This window comes from Mustela nigripes, chromosome 1, assembly GCF_022355385.1.
Source record: "Mustela nigripes isolate SB6536 chromosome 1, MUSNIG.SB6536, whole genome shotgun sequence".
Taxonomy (NCBI): Eukaryota; Metazoa; Chordata; class Mammalia; order Carnivora; family Mustelidae; genus Mustela; species Mustela nigripes.
In genome coordinates, this window is record NC_081557.1 from 178,317,254 (window position 1) to 178,343,960 (window position 26,707).

Here is a 26,707-nt window from a genome sequence, read left to right on the forward strand (position 1 = left end):
AGTGCAAACCAGGGTGGGGGGAGCAGTATAGGAGTGGGGAGAAAATTTTCAAGCAAGCCTGACCTGGGGTTTAATCCCATGACACTGAGATCATGATCTGAACAGAAACCCGGAGTCAGACATTCAACTGACCGAGCCACCCAGGTGCCTTAAGCATATACATTATTTCTAAGAGAAAATGTTTGATATACAACTTATTTTAAACATAATTTAGTTACTTCTAAAATATTAGCCAAGGTGATACCTGAAGTATTGCCCTTAGATCTATGATTTTATTATCTTCAACAATCTGTAGAATATACCAGAGTGACCTAATTATCTGGGATTAAAGAATCCTACATTAATTATAAAAATTCAATCTATATATTAAAATAATAACACTAATAAGCTCATTAAAGCCGGCATTTACAAATAAAATTCCATTAGACAATTGTGATCCCAGGATTATAAAATACACGGATAATTAGTTCTTTATAAAACTTTTTAATCATTAGAGAATTTTTTTTTAATGTAGCATAATGTCAAATCTTCTTATTGTTGAATGCTACACCACTCTTGATATCATCTATGATGTTGTCATGGTGGCGGCCATCAACATTGCAGTCCTCAGACCAGGCAGTCCCTCCATCTCTTTAATGGTTCCAGAGAGCCCTCTGGCTAAAGACAAGTGCTGCATCTATTGGGCAATGTGACAATTTCATCAAAAGTAATATTTCCATTGTGCTTAATGTTTCTCTGCTTCTCTTTTTCTCTTGGCAATTCCTTGAGAGCGTTAATAATTGGGCCAGAAGCAGAAGGTACCACTTAAATCTGGGCCTGTCTGTTCTGAATGGTCAGTTTCACTGCAATCCTCAGCCCCTTCCCATTACCGGTTCCCTGGGTGATGTCATCACAAACTTTTTTTGAAGACAGTCTCAGGGGGCTGATCCTCAGGGCCAAGGCAGATGTGCATTGACTTCCCAACCCCATGCACCTCAGGTATAGCACTCTGGTCCTTTTAGGGTGGAATTTAAGCAACATGGTGGAGTTAAATGGAATTGGATGAACCTGAATTCTGGAGGACAAAACAGAGCTGTACCTGGACCTTCTCTAAGTCAGAGACAAAGGACTTAGTATCAGATAATTTCTGAATGCAAGTTAATACTGGTGAGTAGTTGCTATCCACAAATATATTACTTTTTATCCCTAATACAAAAATAGCTATATAAAAATGATATTTGCAAGACATATATTATCTACAAAATGTTTAATAAGACCTCTTACCAAACTAACTCTTACAGGCAACTAGAAGATGACATGTCAGAGGTTACTCCCAGGCTAAAAGTAAGACAGTAATTATAACTCAGGAAACACATGGACTGAATTCAAATTTCAGCTCCCCTCATTCCTAGGGCAAGTTATATATAGGATTCAATTTTCTTATTCACAATTGAGGATAATAATAATACCTTCCTCCTGTGGGTGTTGTAAAGTTTAAATGAATGCATACAGTGCTTGACAGTACAAACCGCAATAAATGTTATTACTATTGTTACTATTTTCAGTGGAATCAAACTTTTAAAAATTACAATGGAGGCATTATATGAGGTAATAACTCTTAACTTTTGTAATTATATTGAATGTCAGACCTGAATCTTAGTTTAGTGATGCATAGTAATTCTATTATTTCCACTGAGGACTCCAATTTTAAGTATACAACATTGGTTGTATCCTTCCATTATTAAACACAAATGTTTGCATTTAAATAATATAAAAAAGAAACAAAGAATGAAATATTTTATCTATATATCAAATTTATTAGAGTTCCTGGAGGAGTGTTTCTCAGGTTCCCAGGCTAAGACTAGATTGGTCAATTCAAACCGATAATAAAGTGCCTTGCTCACTTTTTAATTGGATTTTTAATGAGTTATAATTCTTTATATGTTTTTGATAGTAGTCCTTTATCAGGTGTATGGTTTGCAAATATTTCCTTCTATTCTATGAGCTACCCTTTATTCTATTGGTTGTGTCCTTTGATTCACAAAGATTTTTAATTTTATTATGGTACAATTTAATTTTTGTTTTGTTGCCCATACTTCAGCTGACATTTCCAAGAAATCATTGCCAAACCAAATGCTAGTTCTTACATTTATCTTCAATGAATTTCAGATAATTTTTTTAAAATATGTTTCAAGAGTCTAAGTTCATTTCTTTGCCTGTGGACATCCAGTTTTCTTACAATCATTTGTTTAAAACATCTTTCATCAATATATGGACTTGAAACCCTTGTAAAAAATCATTCTCCCATACATGTGAGGGTTTATTTCTCAGCTCTCTATTCTATTCTAATGGTGTATAGGTCTGTGTTTCATGTCAGTAATACTACAAAAATATGGAAATCAAAATGGTCCAAGTTTTGGAGCCAGGAAGTGTTAAGATTTCCAACTTCCTTAAGATTCCATATGAATTTGAAAAGGGCCTTCTATTTCTTTTTTTTTTTTTTTTATAACATGTTATTTATTTGAAAGAGACATAGCAATAGAGGGAACACAAGCAGGAAGAATGGGAGAGGGAGAAAGCAGGTTTCCTGCCCAGCAGGAGCCTGATGTGGAACTCAATCCCAGGACCCTGGGGTCATGACCTGAGCTGAAGGCCAACACTTAATGACTGAGTCACCCAGGCACCCTGGATTTCTATTTCTACAAAGAAACATCATTAGGATTTGTAAGGATTTTGTTAAATTAACATATGTTAAGTAGAGCCCTGGTAGGGTGTCAGATGATGAGTAAAGCTCAACAAAGACCACAGAAGAAAGTGAAATAGAGAAGTTTATTACTCACAGGTCCTGGAAGAGGTACAAAGCAAGTCCCGAGGGGTCACATGAGAAATTAAAGGTTGAGTGCCGGGACAGGACCTGGGGAATATGATTTTATTAGCATTCACAGGGAGAGTGTTTCTAGGGTTTCCTAGACTAAAACCGCATTGGTCAATTCAAACCAAAAATAATGGCAAGTTGGTAAACTCAGTTGTGTGTGTGTGGGGGGGGGGGGGGGGCGAAGAAGCTGGTCTTATTTTAAGGGGCACACAGGGAGAAGGAGCTGAGAGGCAGGAGACATCACCAGAAGTGTTGAGGGAGTCATATCAGGGACTTAAACTTTCTTGTTTAAGACTTGTTGGAGGCCACGGCATGGCTGGAGTCAAGGACCAAACCAGGCCCTGATTTGTGTCTCCTTCAAAGTCCGGACACCTTGACAAGGTTAAGCACGGGAAAGTTGAGTGCACTGAGAAAGGGTCTGTGCTATGTGTCATGCGCTCGCCTATGTGACTTCCCACACACTCTCCCTGCAGTAGGGAACAATATGGCCAAAGTCCTGAGTTCTTAGTTAATCCTTGTTGTTCTGTACCTCCCATGATCCACTCCCTGGTTGATTGTCTTGCTAATGGCTTTAGCCTAAACTACCTGGGCTCAGAGGTTTGCTTGTAGTTAATGTAAACTTGTTATAGGAACTTGAGGTCATCTGACTAGGTACTGATGTAATGCTCCTCCTATTCTGGTTTGCCTTATAAATGCTTGTAAGACGTGGAATAAGTTTGGCACTGTTGGACATCATCTTCAGTGTCCCTCCTGCCCCCATCTCTGTGTCTCTTAACTTTTTTTCATCATCCTCTTAGCCCCCACGGTTACCCTGGTCGATTCGTCGTGCTGGCCGCAACAAAGACTAACTCTCTAGGGGTGCCTGGGTGGCTCAGTGGGTTAAAGCCTCTGCATTCGGCTCAGGTCATGGTCCCAGGGTCCTGGGATGGAGCCCCACATCGGACTCTCTGCTAGGCAGGAGCCTGCTTCCCTTCCTCTCTCTCTGCCTACTTGTGATCTCTCTCTCTCTGTCAAATAAATAAATAAAATAGTAAAAAAAAAAAAAGACTAACTCTCTGGGCTTTTATCTAGGGCATGGACTTGGGAGGTGGGCTAGTATCAGTTCAACTAGCCACTTAGCAAAATTATGGAATAGTTTAAATTCCAAACATCATTTTGATAGGAATTTCATGGACTCTGAAGATTCCTTTGCATAATATTGACATCTTGACAATTGTCTTTATACATTAAAACGGGGTGTCTTTCCACTTATTTGTGTCATCTTTAACTTCTTTCAGCTTTATTTTATAGGATTTCAATGTACAAGTCTTTTCAGCTCCTTGGTTAAGCTTATTCCTAAGCATTTATTCTTTTTGATATTGTTGTAAATAAAATTGTTTAATTTCCTATTTGGACTGTTCACTAGTATATAAAATGAAGAATGGTATGTTTTGTATCCTTTAACTTTGCTGAATTTATCAGTTCTAGAATTTTTGTTTTTGTTTTTGTTTTTTGATTCTTTAAGATTCCCTACATACAAGATCATGTTATCTCCAAACAGATAAATTTATTTCTTCTTTTCCAATCCAGCTGACATTTCTTTTTCTTGCTTAATTGGTCTAGTAAAAACTTCCAATGTTATCTTCAATAGAAGTGGTGAAAGCAGGCATCATGTCTTGTATCTGATCTTAAAGGAAAATCTTTCAGTCTCACTAATGAGTTTAATACCAACTGTAGGTTTTTCTTCTATAGACTCATTCCTTCTATTCCTTCTATTCCTGGTTTGTTGAGGGCTTTTATCATGAACGTGTGTTAAACTAATATGATTTTAAAGGCGTTATTAATTGCAAAATTGATCCTAAGTTTATTTAAAAAGATATGTCATTTATTTCTCTAGAAGAATTCAAAGTAAAACTTGCTACATTTACTTATACTGCAAAAAATGATAAGAATTATGTTTTTAGACAATATTCAGGCAAGGAATATTTAAAAATTGAAAAGTCTAGAAAATTGAAAGTTGACAAGTAGGAATAGGAATGTCAACTTCCTAGGTACTGAATTCATAATACAGATTTATTATGTGCAGATAAGATATTTAATTCTATTAAATGTATACATTCATATCATAGATTCCATGTATTCTATATATCAAAATAACACAGCATCTATGAACATGAAATGGATTTTATATTTAATACTTTCCTTTAAGTGTCAATATTTACTAATAACATTTAAATATAAATTCAGGTGTTAGTCTTATTAAGTAACTATTTAACAACTTTGGGTATTTTATTTAATTCACTTCATATGACAGATTATCTTGTAAAAATATTTTATTTGACTGAAATGTATATGTATGAGTCTTGGAACACTGCATCAAACACTAATGATCTATTTTATGGTGACTAACATAACATAATAAAAAACAAAAATAAAAATAAATAAACAAAATCTATATTTATGGACTATAAATCATTATCAGAAAGGTACTGGATTTTTTTTTGTCTAATAGTAATTGATATTACTAGTCAGTATTTCAAATAAAAAAAACTGTTTTTTTTTTCTAAAAAGTATTAAAATCGAACAGACTCACTTTCTCTAATTACTGTAGTGGCTGAAACAAAGACTGTCAGATATATTGCTTAATACAGAGCAAATGACAATATTCTTTAAACATAGCTTTTCTAGCTCTAGCAAGATTTCAAGAATTGGCAGTTTTATACTTAAATATCTTTATGTGATGAAATCAATGGTATTTAATAGGCAAAGAAATATGTGTGTATAGGTTAAGGAGGGGCTGTAGGAAGGAAAGACAAAGTCATGACAGAAATGATCCTAACACATTTGATACCTTGGATGATGGAAATTTACCCAGTAATAATTAAAAAAACAAAAGTTCAAAACCAAAATAAGTTTAGCGATTTTAAAGTAATATCATAAGCAATACATAATTTACCTTTAGGATTATTTGACTGATATATTTTTAACATTTTAAAATCTAAAAATAATTTCAATTTACGAAATATAAAATTACTGCTACTAGGCACTGGTCAAAATGTGTCAATCAGTTAAGATGTAGAACCTGGGTGAGCTTTCTATTAGCCTATAACCATGCCTTAATATCACTGATAGGAAATAATTAGTTTAGAGATTTTCCTTTCTAAAGAAAAGAAGGAAGATCTTCACTAAATGCTAAAAATCAACTAAAGTGATGGCAGTTATGATAGGCACTTAAAATAAGAGAAAGCAAATGCCATATGATTTATACTGATAATCACCAAATATGTGGCACCATTGAAAACTTTTTTAAAAATTTTATTAACATATGGATTATTAACCCCAGGGGTACAGGTCTGTGAATCATCACTTTATAGCACTCACCATAACACATACCCTCCCCAATGTCCATAACCCAACCACCCTCTCCATACCCCTCTATTCCAGCAACCCTAAGCTTGTTTTGTGAGATTAAGAGTCTCTTATGGTTTCTCATCCTCTCCATTCCATCTTGTTTCATTTTTTTCCTTCCCTACCCCCAAACCCTTCATTCTGCCTCTCAAATTTCTCATATCAGGGAGATCATATGATAATTGTCTTTCTGTAATTGACTTATTTCGTTGAGCATAATATACTCTAGTTCCATCCACATCATTGCAAATGACTAGATTTCATTTCTTTTGATGGCTGCATAGTATTCCATAATTATGGAATTATACCACCTCTTCTTTACCTAATCATCTGTTGGTGGGCATCTAGGTTCTTTCCATAGCTTGGCTATTGTGGACATTGCTGCTATCAACATTTGGGTGCACATGCCCCTTCAGATCACTACAATTGTATCTTTAGGGTAAATATCCAGTAGAGCCAAATGCTGGGTCATAGGATGGCTCTATTTTCAACTTTCTGAGGAACCTCCATGCTGTTTTCCAGAGTAGCTGCTCCTGCTTTCATTCCCACCAATAGCATAAGAGGGTTCCCCTTTCTCTGCATCCTTGCTAGCATCTGTCATTTCCTCACTTGATAATTTTAACCATTCTGACTGGTGTGAGGTAGAATCTCATTGTGGATTTGATTTGTATTTCCCTGATGCTGAGTGATGTGGAATACTTTTTCCTGTGTCTGTTGGCCATCTGTATGTCTTCTTCGCAGAAATGTCTGTTTATGTCCTCTGCCCATTTTTTGATTGGGTTATTGTTCTTTGGGTGTTGAGCTTGATAGGTTCTTTATAGATTTTGGATACTAACCCTTTATCAGATATGTCATTTGCAAACATCTTCTCCCAATCTGTCAGTTGTCTTTTAGTTTGGTTGACTGTTTCTTTGCTGTACAAAAGTGTTTGATCTTGATGAAATCCCAATAATTCATTTTTGCTCTTGCTTCCCTAGCCTTTGGTAATGTTCCTAGAAAGAAGTTGCTTCAGCTGAGGTCCAAGAGGTTGCTGCCTGTGTTCTCCTAAAGGAATTTGATGGATTCCTTTCTCACATCAAGGTTTTTCATCCATTTGGAGTCTATTTTTTGTGCGTGGTATAAGGAAATGGTCCATTTTCATTTTTGTGCATGTGGCTGACCAATTTTCCCAACATCATTTGTGAAGAGAATTTTTTTTTTCCATTGGACATTCTTTCTTGCTTTGTCGGGGATTAGTTGACCACAGAGTTGAGGATCTATTTCTGGGCTCCTTATTTTTTTTCCATTGATCTATATGTCTGTTTTTGTGCCAATATCATACTGTCTTGATGATGACAGCTTTGCAATAGAGCTTAAAGTCTGGACTTGTGATACCACCAAATTTGGCTTTCTTTTTCAACATTCCTCTGGCTATTCGAGCTTTCCTGTTTCCATATAGATTTTAGGATGGTTTATTCCATTTCTTTGAAAAAAAATTGATTTTTTTTTAAGATTTTATTTATTTGACAGAGATCACAAGTAGGCAGAGAGGCAGGAGGGGGAAGGGGTAAGTAGGCTCCCCGCTGAGCAGAGAGCCTGATGCGGGCCTCGATCCCATGCTGGGATCATGACCTGAGTCGAAGGCAGAGGCTTTAACACACCGAGCCACCCAGGTGCCCCAATTGATGGTATTTTGATAGGAATTGCATTAACTGTGTAGATTGCTTTAGGTAGCATAGGCATTTTCACAATATTTGTTCTTCCAATCCATGAGCATGGAACTTTTTTCCATTTCTTTGTGTCTTTCTCAGTTCCTTTCATGAGTACTTTATAGTTTTCTGAGTATAGATTCTTTGCCTCTTTGGTTACATTTATTCCTAGGTATCTTATGGTTTTGGGTGTGATTGTAAATGGGATCGACTCCCTAATTTCTCCTTCTTCTGTCTTGCTGTTGGTGCATAGAAATGCAACTGTTTTCTGTGCATTGATTTTATATCCTGACACTTTACTGTATTCCTGTATGAGTTCTAACAGTTTTGGAGTGGAGTCTTTAGGGTTTTCCACATAAAGTATCATATCATCTGCTAAGAGTGAAGTTTGACTTCTTTGCCAATTTGGATGGATTTAATTTCTTCTTGTTGCCTGATTGCTGGGGTTAAGACTTCTGGTACTGTGTTGAATAGCAGTGGTGATAATGGACATCCCTGCCATGTACCTGACCTTAGTGGAAAAGATCTCAGTTTTTCTCCATTGAGAATGATATTTGTTGTGGGTATTTCACAGACAGCTTTAATGATATTGAGGTATCTCAATATCCTCTATCCCTACACTTTGAAGAGTTTTGATCAAGAAAGGATATTGTACTTTGTCAAGTGCTTTTTCAGCATCTATTGAGAGTATCATATGATTCTTGTTCTTTCTTTTATTAATATACTGTATCACATTGATTGATTTGCAGATGTTGAAACATCCTTGCAGCACAATAGTAAATCCCACTTAATCATGGTGAATAATCCTTTTAATGTACTGCTGGATCCTATTGGCTAGTATTTTGGTGAGAATTTTTGCACTCATGTTCATCAAGGATATTGGTCTATAATTCTCCTTTTTGATGGGGTCTTTGTCTTGTTTTGGAATCAAGGTAATGCTGGCCTCATAAAATGAGTTTGGAAGTTTTCCTTCCATTTCTACTTTTTGGAACAGTTTCAGGAGACTAGGAATTAATTCTTCTTTAAATGTTTGGTAGAATTCCCGTTGGAAGGCATCTGGCCCTGGGTTCTTGTTTGTTGGGAGATTTTTAATGACTGCTTCAGTCTTGTTACTGCTTATGTGTCTGTTCAGGTTTTCTATTTCTTCCTGGTTCAGTTGTGGCAGTTTATACATCTCTAGGAATACATCCATTTTTTCCAGATTGTCAAATTTCCTCGCTTATAGTTGCTCATAATATGTTCTTATAATTATTTGTATTTCTATGGGGTTGACTGTGATCTCTCCTCTTTCATTCATGGTTTTATTTATTTGGGTCCTTTCTCTTTTCTTTTTAATATGTCTGGCCAGGGGTTTATCAATCTTAATTCTTTCAAAGAACCAGCTCCTAGTTTTGTTGATTCATTCTACCGTTTTTTGTTGTTGTTGTTGTTTGTTTGTTTTCTTTTTGTTCCTTTGTTTCTATTTTATTGATTTCTACTCTGATCTTTAGCATTTCTCTTCTCCTGCTGGATTTAGGGTTTCTTTGCTGTTCTTTCTCCAGCCCCTTTAAGTGTTGGGTTAGGTTGTGTAATATCTTTCTTGTTTCTTGAGAAAGGCCTGTCTGCTGTATCTTTTCCTCTCAGGGCTGCCTTTGCTGTGTCCCACAGATTTTGAACAGCTGTGTTTTCATTATCATTTGCTTCCATAAGAATTTTCAATTCTTCTTTAATTTCCTGGTTGACACATTCATTCTTTAGTAGGATGCTCTTTAGCCTCCATGTATTTGGGTTCTTTCCAAATTTCCTCTTGTGATTGAGTTCTAGCTTCAGAGAACTGTGGTCTGAAAATATGCAATGAGTGATTCCAATCTTTTGGTACCAGTTGAGACCTGATTTATGACCCAGCATGTGATCTATTCTGGAGAATGTTCCATGTGCACTAGAGAAGAATGTGTATTCTGTTCCTTTGGATGGAATGTTCTGAATATATCTGTGATGTCCATCTGGTCCAGGGTGTCATTGAAGGCCTTTATTTCCTTGTTTATCTTTTGCTTGGATGATCCATTTCAGTGAGGGGGCTGTTGAAGTCACCTACTATTATTGTATTATTGTTGATGTGTTTCTTTGATTTTGTTCTTAATTGGTTTATATAGTTGGCTGTTCCCATGTTAGGGGCATAGATACTTAAAATTGTTAGATCTTCTTGTTGGACAGACCCTTTGAGTATGATATAGTGTCCTACCTCATCTATTATTATAGTTTTTGGCTTAAAATCTAATTGATCTAAGGATTGCCAACCCAGCTTTCTTCTGATGTCCTTTAGCATGGTAAATTGTTTTCCAGCCCCTCACTTTAAATCTGGAGGTGTCTTTGGGTCTAAAATAAGTTTCTTGTGCCAGCATATTGATTTTTTTTAATCCATTCTGATACCCTGTGTCTTTTGGTTTGGTCATTTAGCCCCTTTACGTTCAGGATAACTATTGAGAGATATGAATTTAGTGCCACTGTATTGCCTGTAAGGTGACTGTAACTGTATACTGTCTCTGCCTTCCTTTCTTCTCTACTACTTTTAGGCTCTCTCTTTTCTTAGAGGACCTTTCAATATTTCCTGTAGGGCTAGTTTGGCGTTTACAAACTCTTTTAGTTTTTGTTTGTCTTGGGAGCTTTTTATCTCTCCTATTTTCAGTGATAGCCTGGCTGGATATAGTATTCTTGGCTGCATGTTTTTCTCATTTAGTGCTCTAAATATATCATGCCAGTTCTTTCTGGCCTGCCAGCTCACTGTGGAAAAGTCTGCTGCCAATATAATATTTTTACCATTGTATGTTATAGACTTCTTATCCTGGGCTGCTTTCAGGATTTCCTCTTCGTCGCTAAGACTTGTAAATTTTACTATTAGATGACAGGGTGTGGACCCATTCTTAATGATTTTGATGGGGTTTCTTTGCACCTCCTGGATTTTGATGCGTGTTCCTTTTGCTATATTAGGGTAATTCTCTCCAATAATTCTCTCCAATATACCTTCTGCTCCCCTCTCTCTTTCTTCTTCTTCTGGAATCCAAATTATTCTAATGTTGTTTTGTCTTGTGGTATCACTTATCTCTCAAATTCTCCCCTCATAATCCAGTAGTTGTTTGTCTCTCTCAGCTTCTTTATTCTCTGTCCTTTGGTCTTCTAATTCTTTCTACTGCCTCATTTATCCTAGCAGTAAGAGCTTCCATTTTTTATTGTACCTTATTAATAGATTTTTTTATTTCAACCTGGTTAGATTTTAGTTCTTTTATTTCTCCAGAAAGGGCTTTTATTTCTCCAGACAGTATTTCTCTAATATCTTCCATGCCTTTTTCAAGCCCACCTAGTACCTTGAGAATCATCATTCTGAACTCTAGATCTGATGCGGGACTCGATCCCAGGACCCTGGGATCATGACCTGAGACGAAGGCAGCAGCTTAACCCACTGAGCCACCCAGGCGCCCATCCCTGATTGCTTTCCATAGAGTTCTGGAGGATTGGAATGAAAATGGCGGCCTCCCAATCTCCTGCCCAGAGGAGTGGAGAGCTCAGGGCCCCACTCCTCAGTGCACCCTCAGAGAAAAGCGCTCAATCACTCCCATCTCCCTGGCCTCTGGCTGCACTCTGAGCCCACCTAGCCTGTTACCTAGCATCTCTGTCTCTGGCACACAGCTCTGCCTGGAGTGGCTGAACCCCACAGATCCCAGAGCTCTTCTGGGAGGGGTTCTCCCTGGATTGTATGGGGTCCCCACTCATAGAGCAGTGACCTGTACCATGGGTTATGGCTCAAGGTAACCTCAAGTTGAGAGCTCACTCCTCAGCTCCGTCTTTCTAGCTGGCTTCCCTTCTCTAATACCTGTGAGCTCTGTGACACTCAGACACCCCCAATCCTTCTATGACCTCATGGGACCTAAGGCCATGCTGTCCCCATGTGGGCTTCACCCCGGTTTAGCTTATGGAGTGATGTCCCTCAGTGGAGCAGACTTTTAAAAGTTCTGATTTTGTGTTCCATTGCTTTACCACTAACCAGGAGATCCCCCCCTCTACCCCAAAGCAGTCTACTTTCCTCTCACTTTGGATTCACTTCTCTGCTGGTCCGACCTTCAGAAAGTGGTCGATTTTCTGTTTCTAGAATTGTTGCTCTTCTCTTTGATCTCCCGTTGGATTTGTAGGTGTTTGAAATAGTTTGATAAGCTATCTAGCTGATCTCCTGCTACCTGATGTCTTCTCAGCCTGCTACTTCTCTGCCATCTTGACTCCTCCTTCTCTTACTTTTCTTTCTTTTTTTTTTAAGATTTTTATTTATTTATTTGACAGACATAGATCACAAGTAGGCAGAGAGGCAGGCAGAGGGAGAGGAAGGGAAACAGGCTCCCCTCTGAGCAGAGAGCCTGATGTGGGTCTCATTCCCAGGACCCTGGGATCATGACCTGAGCTGAAGGCAGAGGCTTTAATCCACTGAGCCACCCAAGTGTCCCTTCTGTTACTTTTCTACATCACGTATTTTCCTCTTTTCTGAATCATTCCCATTAGCATATAAAGACATGTTGGTTCTACCATTTTAATAAAACTTACCTGATTCCATTTATTGTCTAGATGCCATTCCTTTTCTCCCTGCCCCTCTCAATTAAAAATTCTTGAAAGAACTGGCTCTACATGATGTCTGCAATGCTTCTTTTTACATACTCTTGTCTAATCCAGCTTTATCTACATGGTTTCACCAAAACTGTTCTTGACAAGTTCTTCTAAGAACTTATATGCCAAATAAGTCAACCCACTCATTCTATACATTTTCTGCATTTTACTTCTAGCACACCACACTGTTCTGTTTCAGTTCCTCCCCAACCTGTTGTAATTGGAAAATCCCATGGTTCAGTACTCATTCTTTCTTCTCTTTTTTTACCCTTTCCTCTGGGGATTTCATCCTGCCTTAAATATCATCTATATGTTGATTTCCCCAAAGTTATATCTTCAAGCCCTGGCCTATCACCTGACTTCTAAAGCTTTATACCACAAAACATGTTCAGCATAGAAAGTTTGAGGTACAATTAACATCTCAAAATTAATGTGTCTAAAGCTGAATTTCTTATGTTACACTATTCTAACCTCTAACTCATTCAATCTGTAGATTTCCCCTTCATAGCCAGTGATAACTTTACCCTCCCAGTTGCTCAGTTGCAAAACTTGAAACCATTCTTATACTGCTCTTCCTTCCAACACATATATGAACTGTTTTCAAGGTACACAAATCACCTCAACTGTGATATCTTAGTCTGTATTATATGGATTTATGTCAATAGTTCTGTAACTGGTGTTTCACATTCCACCCTATTCTCCACACTCATAACAAAACTATTCTCATAAAATTCAAATCATTCCAGATATCTGTTCCAAATTCTCCAGTGGTTTCCTGTTTCCCTCAGAACAAAGACCAAATCCACTTGACTGAATACTATCTACCTTTAAGCCCTCTCTAACCTTACCTCCTTCTTCTCTTCCAGAGTCCCTCTACTATAAAAACACTGATTCTGCTTATTCTAGAACACCCCAGACATTAGCCCACCCTATAATCTTTGTTCTGTTTCCTCCACCTGGAATGCTCTTCTTCTGTATAACTAACCTTTCCTCCAGCTTAACCTCTTTGACCTTTTTACTCAAATACCACTTTCTTAATGATGTCAATACAATTAACTTGGATTTTACTTTCTCAACTCACTTGATGTTATTTACCCCAATTTTTCCATAACATTTATAACCTTATAGTTTTTTATGTAACAATTTTATATTTATTATGTACTGTATTATTTATTACAACACTATTTTTACTCTCTGCCTTTCCAGAATGTTGAATACAGAGATCATTTGAAGTTTTTTTTTCACTAAGATTCAAAGTGTACAGAAAAGTGCTTGCACATTCATAAATAATTACCAAACATATGAATAAGTAAATAACTGAATTTATATAATATGGAAAGGTATTTATCTGCTACATTATAAAGCATATACAAACATGCATATAATAAGGAGATAAAAAATAAGTACCTGTATTTTAACTTTATAACACAGTAGGCCGTTGTGAATGCCTATGGGGTTTTTGTTGGTGGTGGTGGTCATGAGGTAATATTTATAAAGAAAGGTAAATAGAATAATTTTTTTAAAGATTTTATTTATTTATTTGACAGAGAGACACAGCAAGAGAGGGAACACAAGCAAAAGGAGTGGGAGAGGGAGAAGCAGGTCTCCCGCTGAGCAGGGAGCCCAATGCGGGGCTCAATCCCAGAACCATGGAATTATGACCTGAGCCAAAGGCAGACTTTTAACTGACTGAGTCACCCAGGTGCCCCTAAAATTTTTAATTTTAAATATTTTAACATTGTGGTGTCAAGTTAAACTGAGCTTGGCATACTTCTATTTAATAATTTTTATATTTTGAATGATAAAATCAGTATATCATTAAGAAATACTAATAAGTATGAGATCAAGTAAAATGAACTATAGTAGTATATTAGATACTTAATGTAGTGCAAGAAATACACTGCCAATTATTACAAATTAATGTCTTATTATTTGAAGAATAAAATGCAATGTAAATATTCTAGACTTTGAGCTAGATGGTATGGATTCTAAATCTAATTCTACCACTAAGTACATTAGAAAACAGAGTGGGGAAAAATATTTCTTTTCTCCACTTGAGATTCTTCACATGTATAATTTGAGAGTTTGGTTACAGGGCCATTTAAGTTTCTTTCCAGCTTTGAGAATATATGACTTCCTCAAATAAAAAATAATAATTTTAAGTATTTTACAATTGTTTGGGAGTTGATGAAATGTCCAAGTTATATGGAGTTTTTTATAGTAGTTTCCCAGATTTTTCTGCTTGAACTTTTAGATTTAATAGTTACTGTTTAAAAAAAAATGTTTAATTTATAATTAAATTCACAACAGGGGAACCTGGGTGGCGCAGGTGGTTAAGTGTCTGTCTTCGGCTCAGGTAATGGCCCTAGGGTTCCGGGATCAAGTCCCACAACAGACTCCTTATTCAGTAGGGAGCCTGCTTCTCCATTTCCCCTTCCCCCCAACCCCACACTCTCTATAGCTCTCTCCCTCACAAACAAATAAAATTTTAATTTAAAATAAAAGATAGAACTATAGAGAATAAATTGATGGCTACCAGGGGAGGTGGGCGGGGAGGTTGGGTGAAATAAGTAATGGAGATAAAAGAGAGTACTTGCTGTGATGAGCACCAGGTGATGGATGGAAGTGTTGAATCACTATATTGTCTACTTGAAACTAATATTATACTGTATGTTAACTGGAATTTAAATAAAAACTATTTTTAGTGTCAATAAGCAACATATAGCATGTTTAATATTTACTTTATATTATGTTTAATATAGAAGCAAAACATTTCCCAATAGAATTGTCCTACTTTCTATACTGTTATATTTTTGTAGTTACTGAAATAGTAAAGGAAAATGGTGATGTTAAACAAAACTATCAATAGCTCTACAAGTGTAAGAGAAAACATGATTTTAAGAATAAATTAGTTAAGATTATAGTATACTTTTACATATGATCTCTAATCTGACTTAATTTTTATTGTATTCTAGAACAAGCTGCTTATGCTCACTCTAGATATAAAACAATGCTTAATATCACATCATAAGGCAGCTCACAGCATAAGCAAAGACATCTGTTAATAGTGCCATGCATACTTAGGAACTGTGGTGCTCAAATGGTTTTGTTTTCAAAGCATCACCACCTAATTTATTTTTATAGCAAATGGGAGCCTCATTTTTCATGGTTTGGTAGTTGCATTCAAATATACCAATAATATACCAATAATTTCAAATGCAATCACTTCTATACTGCAATATTTGAGAACATTAGATGGAATTGTTAGTTCTGTTGATGGGTGGACAGCTTCTCCAACAGCTTTAGTCTTTTCTTGCTATTTTTAAATTAATTTTAAAATAATATTTTAGTAAAATTTAGGAAGTTTGATTTTATGTAAGAATTAAATGTGACTTCCAAATGTACGAAAATGAAAAATTATAAACTTTCTTTCTTAGAGTTCTGGAAATGTGTCATTTATTTTCCTGTATTTTCAGTAGCTGAAAGCATTTTTACATAGGAAAATGAAAACATTAAAAAATTTATGATTAACATATGTTAAAAGAAATTATAAATAAGAGATCTATGAAAACAACAAATTCCTTTATAGAACAGGATAAAGATGCTGAGAAATTATAATACTCTGTATAAATTTAGCTTTTTCAAATAGAGTACTTCACATGCCACTTTTAAATCATGTATTCAAAAGTAGTGATGGCAGTTTGACACGTAGTTGTTTCTATTTGTCTCTGAATCAGAAAATATGAAATAAAATAGCCTTAAATCTAAATGTCTAAGTCATGATTTCCCAATAAAATATTTGTGTTTGTCTAAGGAATTCTTTATTAAAGTTTGGTAAAATTTTATAGAACAAATCACTAAGTCATTTTGCCTATGAAATTGCAGCAATAACAATATTATTTAATGATCCATTTAAGCCTTTGTATAAGAGTTTAATGATTTTCAAAATGCTCCTAGATATAAATAAATGAAACTTGATGAAAATTAAGTGGAACTAGCAGCTCTGCAAGAATCTATAACAATAAGACAATGATAGAAATAATAAACACATTTTGTCATGTCAGAAACAGCATGGTATGCTACATAAATGATGTAGGATAAACTTGCAAGTCTAGCAGACAATGACATAATTACTAATAATGGTAATATTTTTATTTTAAATGTAATATTATAAACATAAATTACAATTTATAATTATAATTTACAATTATAATTCACACTTTATGCTCCATTTTTTCCACACTATTCTATATACAGTAACACTTTATTCTTACAACTCTATCAAGAAAATGTTGTTATTATCTACTGTTAATGCATGGAGTTTCAGAAGGGAAATAACGTAACACCACATAACTGATACATGATGGAATCAGGACTTGTGTGCACTTGACAGTCACCACTGACTATCATTTTAATCGTAAAACAAAGAATTATATGTAGTGATTTTTTATAAATTTATTTTTACACAGATCATAAAGATGGATGGTAAATGAAAAACTGAGAAAACTCCCTCCTAACCTGCTGATCCCATGATCCCATGTCATTTCTTCAGAAGCACAGACATTGTAAGGCAGAGAATGTGTCTGAGACACATAGAGAATAAAGTCAAGGCAGACAGTGGCATGTATTGTTGCCATATTGAGCAAAAAGGGTGGTTTATCATATGAAATACATACTATTATTGGAAATTAGACCAGAGGGGAACATTAGTGCTCAGGTGTCGTCTAAAGTATCCATTCACCTGTGCTCCTCTAATGCCAGCACCCACAGAAAATCACAAACCAGTAGCTACATCCCCTTCTCCAACAGAGTCAGCAGAAACCCTGGCTGAAGATACTGCAAGAAACAAGAAACAACCTATCAGTTCAACATTGCACTCTTGTTCAACAAATGGGAATGGCAAGGGGACGGAGACTTCAAATGGCCTTCGGCAAAACAAACTCAAGTGCCTCTGGAACACAATCTTTGAATGTTCTGCATTAAGGGACTCTGTTGGAATCAGTATTTAGGCTGTGGTGCTGCTAATTTTTTTGGTTACTGTGATTATCAGAAAGTATTTATACATCAGAAACAAGCTGCAGCAACTAGATATGGTTTCATATTAGGTCCTTAAGTTGGTGTTTTGCAAAGTGCAGCTCAAGTGTGCATCTAAGCAGCAATACCTGCTTTATTGAGGAGAATCTTTATAACATGGATTAAGACCCAGTGGTCCTTTACTGTTTTATGCCCATGACTGCAGAAAATAGTGATCAAATGTCACCTTATGAGACCCTTTTAAGCTCCAGAGTCAATTTATCTGTGTCAGTTTTGCCTGGCATTCCAACATGTCAGTGACATTGCGTAGAATGACTGTAGCTCAAATCTATGTACTGTCAATAATATTAATGGTATAGTCCTTTTTTTTTTTTAATCCTAATGGACCCAATCTTTCTGGTCATTGCACAGTTCTATTCAAAACATCAACACTTTGCAGGTAACACATATATTTTTAGAACCCATGAATCTTATATCCTTCAAAAAGAATACTTTCTGTGAGACAGGAAATGAACTATCTTTGTCTCTCATCAAGGAGAGAGGAATAATAATTAAAATAAACAAATCTTATTTTTCATAATTGTAATTTTTTCTCTTATAATTCTAAATGTTACATTTCTTCAGTTTTCATTTATTAGAGATAATCCTTTTCATATTATCTGGCTATAGAGTGGTAATTCCAATAATATGGTACTTCTAAGCAGCCTTTGGAAAGCAAAACACTGTAGAAATGGAAGGATTAAAATAAATTTCCAATAGTTTGTACTAATAGCATATCTATCATTAGTGCTCAGTAAATATTTTCTATATTGTTGCCTTTCTAAGTTTCTTTTTTAATTTAAATAACTTTTTGATTATTATATATTAATTATTTTAAATTATTATTTATTATTATATTATTTAATTATTATTATTTTAACTTTTAATTTAAATAATTTTAAATAACTTTTTTAATTTAAATAAGTTATTGACTATCACCTTGTATATAAAATTTTTCAACAGCTGAGAGATAGAATGGTTGAGAAGGAGATAATATGAAACTCTTTTTTCTGTAACGGTATCAGTCTTGAGAATGTACTGAAGTTTTTTTTTTTTTTTTATCTTCTTAGACATAGTTCAGTTTCCATTATCTACAGACTGTCTTGGGACATTAGGGCACTGATGAAATTGAGTATATATTTAGACATAAGAAACTTTGCATACCTTTAAGAAGTAGCAGTAACAATCTTTCATTTATGGTTATATAGGTGGTTGGAATAATTTTGTGAGTACAATAAAGTATGAGGTACTTTCAGTACTGTCTAATTGCATGGATGTGTACAAGTCTTTAATTTTTTTAAAAATTTGAAACAAAGTTGTTTTACTTTTTATACCCAGTGTTCTAAATATCTTTATCTTCAGCCTGTTTCTTTCAATGTCCTTAACCCATCAAAGAATTCTTTTGTCTAAATTATCTATGGGAAGAAACTGGCATTGAAAAAAGAACAGGGGGAGCCTGGGTGGCTCAGTTGGTTAAGCATCTCTTGATTTCAGCATGGGTCATGATCTCGGGGTTCTTAGACTAAACCCTGCTCCAGGCTCCACTCTGAGTGTGGAGCCTCCTTGGAATTTTCTCTCTCCACCTTCCTTCTGCCCCTTCCCCAAGCCCTCTCTCCCACTTTTGGGGGAAAAAAAAACAACAGATGTTAAACAACATGAAATATGATATTTATTCAGTGAGATGATTGGATTGCAGTTTGGCCATCAGTGAGGAAACTAGTAATAGTTTTCTCTGTAAGTCACACGACATAGAGATATTTTGAAACTGTTTTATGATTCTAAATTATTCATAGCAAGTGCTAACCTGATTTAAGTCTGACCACCTTTGATTGTTTTGGTCAGGTGAGAATGTTAATTGTGTCAAATGACTGATTTTACTTGATTGTACTTATTCTATACCTATGCACTGATACCTATGCATCTATACCTATCTATATATGTGAGTGTGTGCATATATAGTATATACACTCAGGCACTGAGACATATACCAACCCATTTATGTCTAGATATTTATAGAACTTTTTAAATGTTCTTGACAATTTAATTTGTAATGATCAAAACCTGGCAACAAAACAAATGCCCATCAACAGGTGAAGAGAAAAGCAATTATGGCATGTCCATACAATAGAATACTACTTAGCAATAAAAGAGACAAATTATTGACACACAACATGGGTGGAATTGAAAATATTAATGATGAGTGAAAATGAGACAAAATGAAATACATGCTATATGATTCCATTTATATGTGTCTATAAAATGCAAATAAATTTATAATAACAAAAAGCAATCAGTGGTTGTCTGGAAATTTTGAAGAATGATAGATATATTCATTATTTTTATTTTGGTGGTGACTTCACAGATATATTTATGTCAATACTTAAACTTCCTACTCTAAATATGTAGTGCTTATTATAGGTTAATTATTCCTCAGTGAAAGTAAGAAAGTTAAGGTTATAAAAGCTAAGGTTATATAAGTTTGTATACGCACACACACACATAACACATGCAAGTATGTATGCATGTTGTATGTATATTTGAAGAAAAAAATAATTCTCAGAATTTTAATTAAATATATACTCTCTAGCCTAAGAGAAGATTATCAAATTTATATTAAAGGGTATATTTCATTAACACTTTCCCTAAAAGTAATATTTTAAACTAATTTCCTTTGCTACAAAGAAAAACTAATTAATTTCCTTTGCTGTAAAGAAAAACAATTAATATTTCCAGTTTGCCCTACCTGATATCAAAGTGCCTTTATTTTCCAAAAGACAAAAGTTGACAAAAACAGAAGTTTAAGTCTAAGATGTGTTCTACTGAAAAGTCTCCTAAATGCATCCTCAATGATTAACCTGTTACTGAAACCAATGCACATTTTGTGTTTTTGTATTCATCACTGGGGACTAAGTCTTGCTTTTCAATTACTCTTCTACTTAGAAAACATAGAACAATAGTCTGCTGATGATAGAAGATTCCTTCTCCAAAACAAAAATGTTCTGAAAATGAAAATCCTCAGAATTCACAGTGTTTCAATTTAAGCATACTAATGACACCAAATAATCATCTTTGACTTGTAACTGACATTCCTTTTTGCAGTTTTGCTGATAGTTTCTAAAATCAAGGGAGAATTTGAAAATTATCATAATATCCTTATGAAACTTATTTTGGTGCTTCAGCTATGACATACTAAAAGTCTGAAATGCTCACCTTGCTAACTATGCATATATTTTTGATAATATTTTTTGAAAAGCCATCTTGAACCCTTGTAAAAATTTAAAAATACATACACTGTAGTGTTACTATATTAGGTAAAACAAAATTTAAAGTTATGTAATTAAAATCTATACCTTTTCAAACTTTTATTTGTAGTTAACACATAGTGTAATATTGGTTTCAGGTGTAGAATTTAGTGATTCCTCCCTTACATATAACATCAGTACTCATCACAACAAGTGTCCTCCTTAATACTCATCACCCATTTAACCCATCTCCTATTCACCTCCCCTCCATCAACCCCCAGTTTGTTCTCTAGTTAAGAGTCTCTTATGGTTTTCTTCTCTTTTTTTCCCCCTTTGCTATGTTCATCTGTTTTGTTTTTTAAATTCCACATATGAGTGAAATCATATAGTATTTGTCCTTCTCTGACTTATTACACACACACACACACACACACACACACACACACACACACCATGTAATATAGCTTTGATTTTGCCCATCCTTGGAGGGACCTTGGGCACACATCCTGTTATCTTTATGAAACGTCAATGAAGAACCACCATCCATGGGATGAGGGTAATGTCATTACATGTCTTATAAAAACTAATGTTGTACTGTATGGTGACTGACACAACATAATGAAATAAAACAATAAAATAAAAGTATACAGACTCAGAAAAAAAATAAAGGTATATAGACTCAAGAAAAAGAAAAAAGAAAAAAATACCAATCCTGCATACATCGCTCCTTTTTCAAATGTGAGATAATTGAAAAATATCCACCACTAAGTCAGTCAGATAATCTGTGTCCCTGTTTAATACCCTTCCTGTCAGGATGTGGCCAATTCACCAACATACAGTAACAAATAAAACCACAGCAACCCTTCAGCATATTGACTTTTGAAGATTATATAGAAAAAGCTTGAATAATCTGTTATAGTTGAAAAGACATCTTTAGTTTAATATTTGATTAATACAATAATGCCACCAGTATACCAGTTCTCTTTACTTTTGTGTTCTACTATATTCCCAAAATTTGGATAGACTCTCCAAGATATAAAGAATTAATAGTATTGTGAATGTAATGAATCTTTCTTCCTTTATACAAATTCATAGTAACACATTTAACCAGTCATAGCATTATATAGCATTATCCATACATATGAAAATAATTTTTAATGAATTGCAATTGACTTTAGATAACTTCACAGTGTACACTTAAACTACCTTATCTAGTAATAAATATTATCAAGGCTTCTCTTGTTATCTTAAAAACCTGTTAACCTGTTTAAAATTAAATGTTCCTTTTACTGACTTTGTTTTAAAATGTAATGGAATGTGTAATATAACTCTCTGAAAATGTTGATTTTTTTTTTTTTTTTGGCTCTTCAAATTGAAAGTGGTTTAGAACACTTGTGGGGTTTTTTTTTGGGGGGGGGTAGTTTCTTTTCTTTTCTTTTTTTTTAACTGAAATCTTAGAACTCATACCTGAACAGCCTTAAGGTTGCCTTCTGTTTTTATTTTCAAATGAAGAAATAGGTTAATTAGAAATAAAGGGGGAAGGTATTCACATATTTCAAGACTGTGATTTAATCCTCTATCCTTATTACTTCTAAAACCTTGTTCTTTATTCCTGGCTCATCTTTTTAACTCCTCCATTTGGAAATAACAGTATCAGTATGAACTCTTGAAATATCAAATTCTTATACTGTTACAGTAGTTATAAATCTTAATTACATTAACATCTGCAAAAGGGTAGAAAGCTTGGTGGTTTTGGAACTTAAGCCAAGATCTATCTTGCATAAGTTTGTATGGTGATGAAACCTGAAAGCTGAAACATAATCAAACTTTCCAAAAACCCACTAAATGTAGTGTTTAGTATACCTATAAGTAATAAAATTCAGGTGATTTAAGAAAGCTATTATTTGAGAATCTTGATTTATTCACAGGATTTGATGCAGATCTTCCTAAGGAACATCTATCATTTTGCCATATTAAAAGAAGGAAGTCCTACCATTTGTGACAACATAGATGGACCTTAAGGGCATTATACTAAGTTAAATAAGCCAGAAAATGAAAGACAAATACTATATGATCTTACTTCTATATGATATCTTAACCATAGACTTATGAGTAACATTGATAAAGTCACTTATCTGATGGTGTATACTTTAATATGTCCTATTCCTGGACACTATTTAGGTTATTCAGGCCTGTTTTGTTCTTTAATTTTTTTTTCTGTTTATTTCTGGTATATTTATTCTGTTCCACTGATCTATGTATCTGTTTATGTGCCAATATCATACAGCTTTTATTACTACAGATTTGTAGTGTATCCTAAAATTTTGTATTATGGTACCTCTAGCTTTGTTCTCATTCCTCAAGGTTACTTTGTTCTCATTCCTCAGGTTACCAAGGCTATTCTGATCTTCCATGGTTCCATATAAATTTCTGAATTATTTGTCCCAGTTTTGTGAAAAATGCTGTTGGTATTTTGATAAGGATTGCATTGAATATAAGTATTGCTTTGGGCAATAAAGACATTTTAATAATATTGATTCTTCCAATCTATAAACAATAAATATCTTTCTATTTTTTGTGTCCTCTTCAAGAAACAGAATAGAGAATCCAAATTTTAAACTCAAGAGAATATGATTAATTAATCTATGGCAACTGCAGCAAGAATATACAATAGGGAAAAGACAGCCATTCAATAAATGGTGCTGGAAAAATAGGACCAGCTACATGTAAAAGAATGAAACTAGACCACTTAACACCATACACAAAAATAAACTCAAAGTGGATGAAAGACCTAAGTGTGAGACCTGAAACTGTAAAAATCCTAGGAGTCAGCACAGGCAGTAACTTCTCTGATATCATCTGTAGTAACATTTTTCTAGGTATGTCTCCTGAAACAAGGGAACAAAGGCAAAAATAAACTATTGGGATTACATCAAAATAAAAAGCTTTTGCACAGCAAAACAAAATGGCAACCTGTGGAATGGGAGATTATTTCCAATGATACATCCAATAAGAGGTCCATATCCAAAATGTATAAATAACTTCTATAACTCAACACCAAAAAATATCCCCAAACAATCCAATTAAAAATTGGGCAGAGGACCTGAATGAACATTACTCCAAAGAAGACATATAGATGGCCAGCACACATGAGAAAATCCTCAACATCTCTCATCATCAGAAAAATGCAAATCAAAACCACAATGATATATGACCTTACACCAGTTAGAATGTCTAAAATCAAATTGATAAGAGATAACAAGTTTTGGTGCAGATGTGGAAGAAAAGGAATTCTGTGCACTGTTGGTGGGAATGTACTATGGTACCACTGTGGGAAACAGCATAGAGGTTATGCAAAATATTAAAAACAAAAATACCATATGCTACAGTAGTTCCACTATTGAGTATTTAATGGAAGAAAACAAAACACTAATTTGAAAAGATATATATATTCCTTTGTCTATTGTAGCATTACTTATAATAAACTAGATACAGAAACAATGTAAGTTGAATATGACAAATATTATATATATACATATAGATTCAAATACACATACATACATACATATATGCACACATACATACGATGGAATACTACACAGTAAAAAAAAAAAAAGGATGATTTTACCATTTAAGACAACATAGATAGACCTAGAGGGTATTATGCTAGATAAAATAAATCAGAACAACAGATGCCATATAAGTCTATTCATAAGTGGAATCTTTAAGAAAAAAAAAAGAAAGAAAGAAAGAAAGAAAGAAAGAAAGAAAGAAAGAAAGAAAGAAACAAAACACAAAAACAGAATCGGATCTAAAAATACAGAGAACTGATGGTTTCCAGACAGGAGGGGAGTGGGGGCTGATCAAATGTGTGAAGGGGAGTAGGAGATGATACATTTCCAGTTATGGAATGAATAAATCATGGGAAAGGCACAGCATAAGGAATATAATCAAGAATACTGTAATAGTGATGTAACAGGACAGATGGGTAGCTACACTTGTGGTGAACATAGCTTAATGTCAGAACTTGTCAAATCACTAATTGTACACCTGAAACTAATGTAACATTGTGTATCAACTATACTCACCTTTGTTTCTCATCAAGACCTGAGTTATTGGAATGCCCCCCTGCCTTTTGAGAGCAGACACTATTTCAGCAAAGAAAAAGAAATAGGAAATTGTTAGCCTTCTTTAATTACTTCGGAAAAAAAATTTAATGAGAATGAATACTCGAATAATAGCCTATATATATTATATATGACACATGAAATTTTATCTTCTTAGCCTATTGTTTTGGTTAAAAAGTCAAAAAAGTCTTCAGAGTGGGAATACTTCAGAGCTAGATATACAGATTCTTAATTTTCTTTACTACTGGCCATTGTTCCATAAATTGATTGATTACATTTTAAAGAGTAACTCTTAGCTTAATTTTAAAAACATGATCTCAAAGAAGTCAAGATTCTTCTAATTTAGAAAGGCAAGTTATAATTGAAATTTATAATAGCATTAAATTTATGTTCTGCTTGACTTCTTTTAACAACCTCAGCTGTTAAAGCTTTGATAAACTCTGTATACCTTTAGAAGAGTCATTTTGCCTTCTCTGAGGTTGTAAATAATGGATTAGTAATGTATAATGTGTTCCTGAAAGCGAGTACTGCCTTGTTTAACACTATCTGTCAGTTATAATGATGCTGAAATAGAACTCAATGTGAAAGGAACACTGGAGAATGTACTGCTGCTCAGTGTGAATATGAATTAATTTGTATCAGTTGCACAATTCCTTCATTTTTTAATGCAATTATGTGTTACCTGTATCTCAGAAAGATAGCCAAGTATATGGCATTTTGGTTTGATACTTTTTGATAGGCTGAAATATAGATAATATTATAAGCTTGACTTAAAGAACATTAGAAAAACTTTTTCTTAAATAAAGACTAAGATTTTTAGGGCATCATATGGTGCTGGAATCTGTATCTGAATTAAACATATTCTTAAATGTTTATAATAAAGTTTTTGAAAAATCTGATTGTGAGCAGTTTTAAAACTGTTCTCAACACAGAAATTCTGATAGCATGTAAGATTCAGCTTAAAGTAGCAAATGAATTAAAATACGTTTGCTATAACTTGCCAACATCCAAAAATCAGATTCAGACAATGTGCTTGAATTAATGTGAAATGTCAGCTCACCAATTGAGAAATCACAGCTCAATTGCCTTAAAAACCAGGTAGGCTCTAAGAAACACAATTCTTATCACAGATTATTTTGCATATTAGAGAAAAAGAAAAGAGGGTACCTTGTGAACTCTCATCAGTAGATTTGGTTGCAATAAAGTGAATCCGAAAAAGTTACTCTTGGGATGTCTGGTTGGCTCAGTCAGTTAAGTATCTGCCTTGTGTTCGGTCATGATCTCACGGCTCTGGGATTGAGTCCCACATAGATCTCCCTGCTTATCAGGGAGACTGTTTCTCCCTTTCCTTCCTCCTTCTTGAGCACGTGTGCTCTCTTGTTCTCTGGAAAATAAATAAAATCTTTAAAAAAAATGGACTAGTGTCCAGAATCTATAAAGAACTTAGCAAACTCAACACCCAAAGTATAAATAATCCAATCAAGAAATGGGCAGAGGACATGAACAGACATTTCTGCAAAGAAGACATCCAGATGGCGAACAGACACATGAAAAAGTGCTCCATATCACTCGGCATCAGGGAAATACAAATCAAAACCACAATGAGATATCACCTCACACCAGTCAGAATGGCTAAAATCAACAAGTCAGGAAATGACAGATGCTGGCGAGCATGCGGAGAAAGGGGAACCCTCCTCCACTGTTGGTGGG

General features: G+C 34.6%; 1 pseudogene; it reads right to left on the reverse strand.

Moving 5' to 3' along the window:
* Positions 1-521: 521 nt before the first annotated feature.
* The window catches only part of LOC132028077 (large ribosomal subunit protein uL11-like), a 30,764-nt pseudogene continuing 4,578 nt past the window's right edge, over positions 522-26,707 (reverse strand).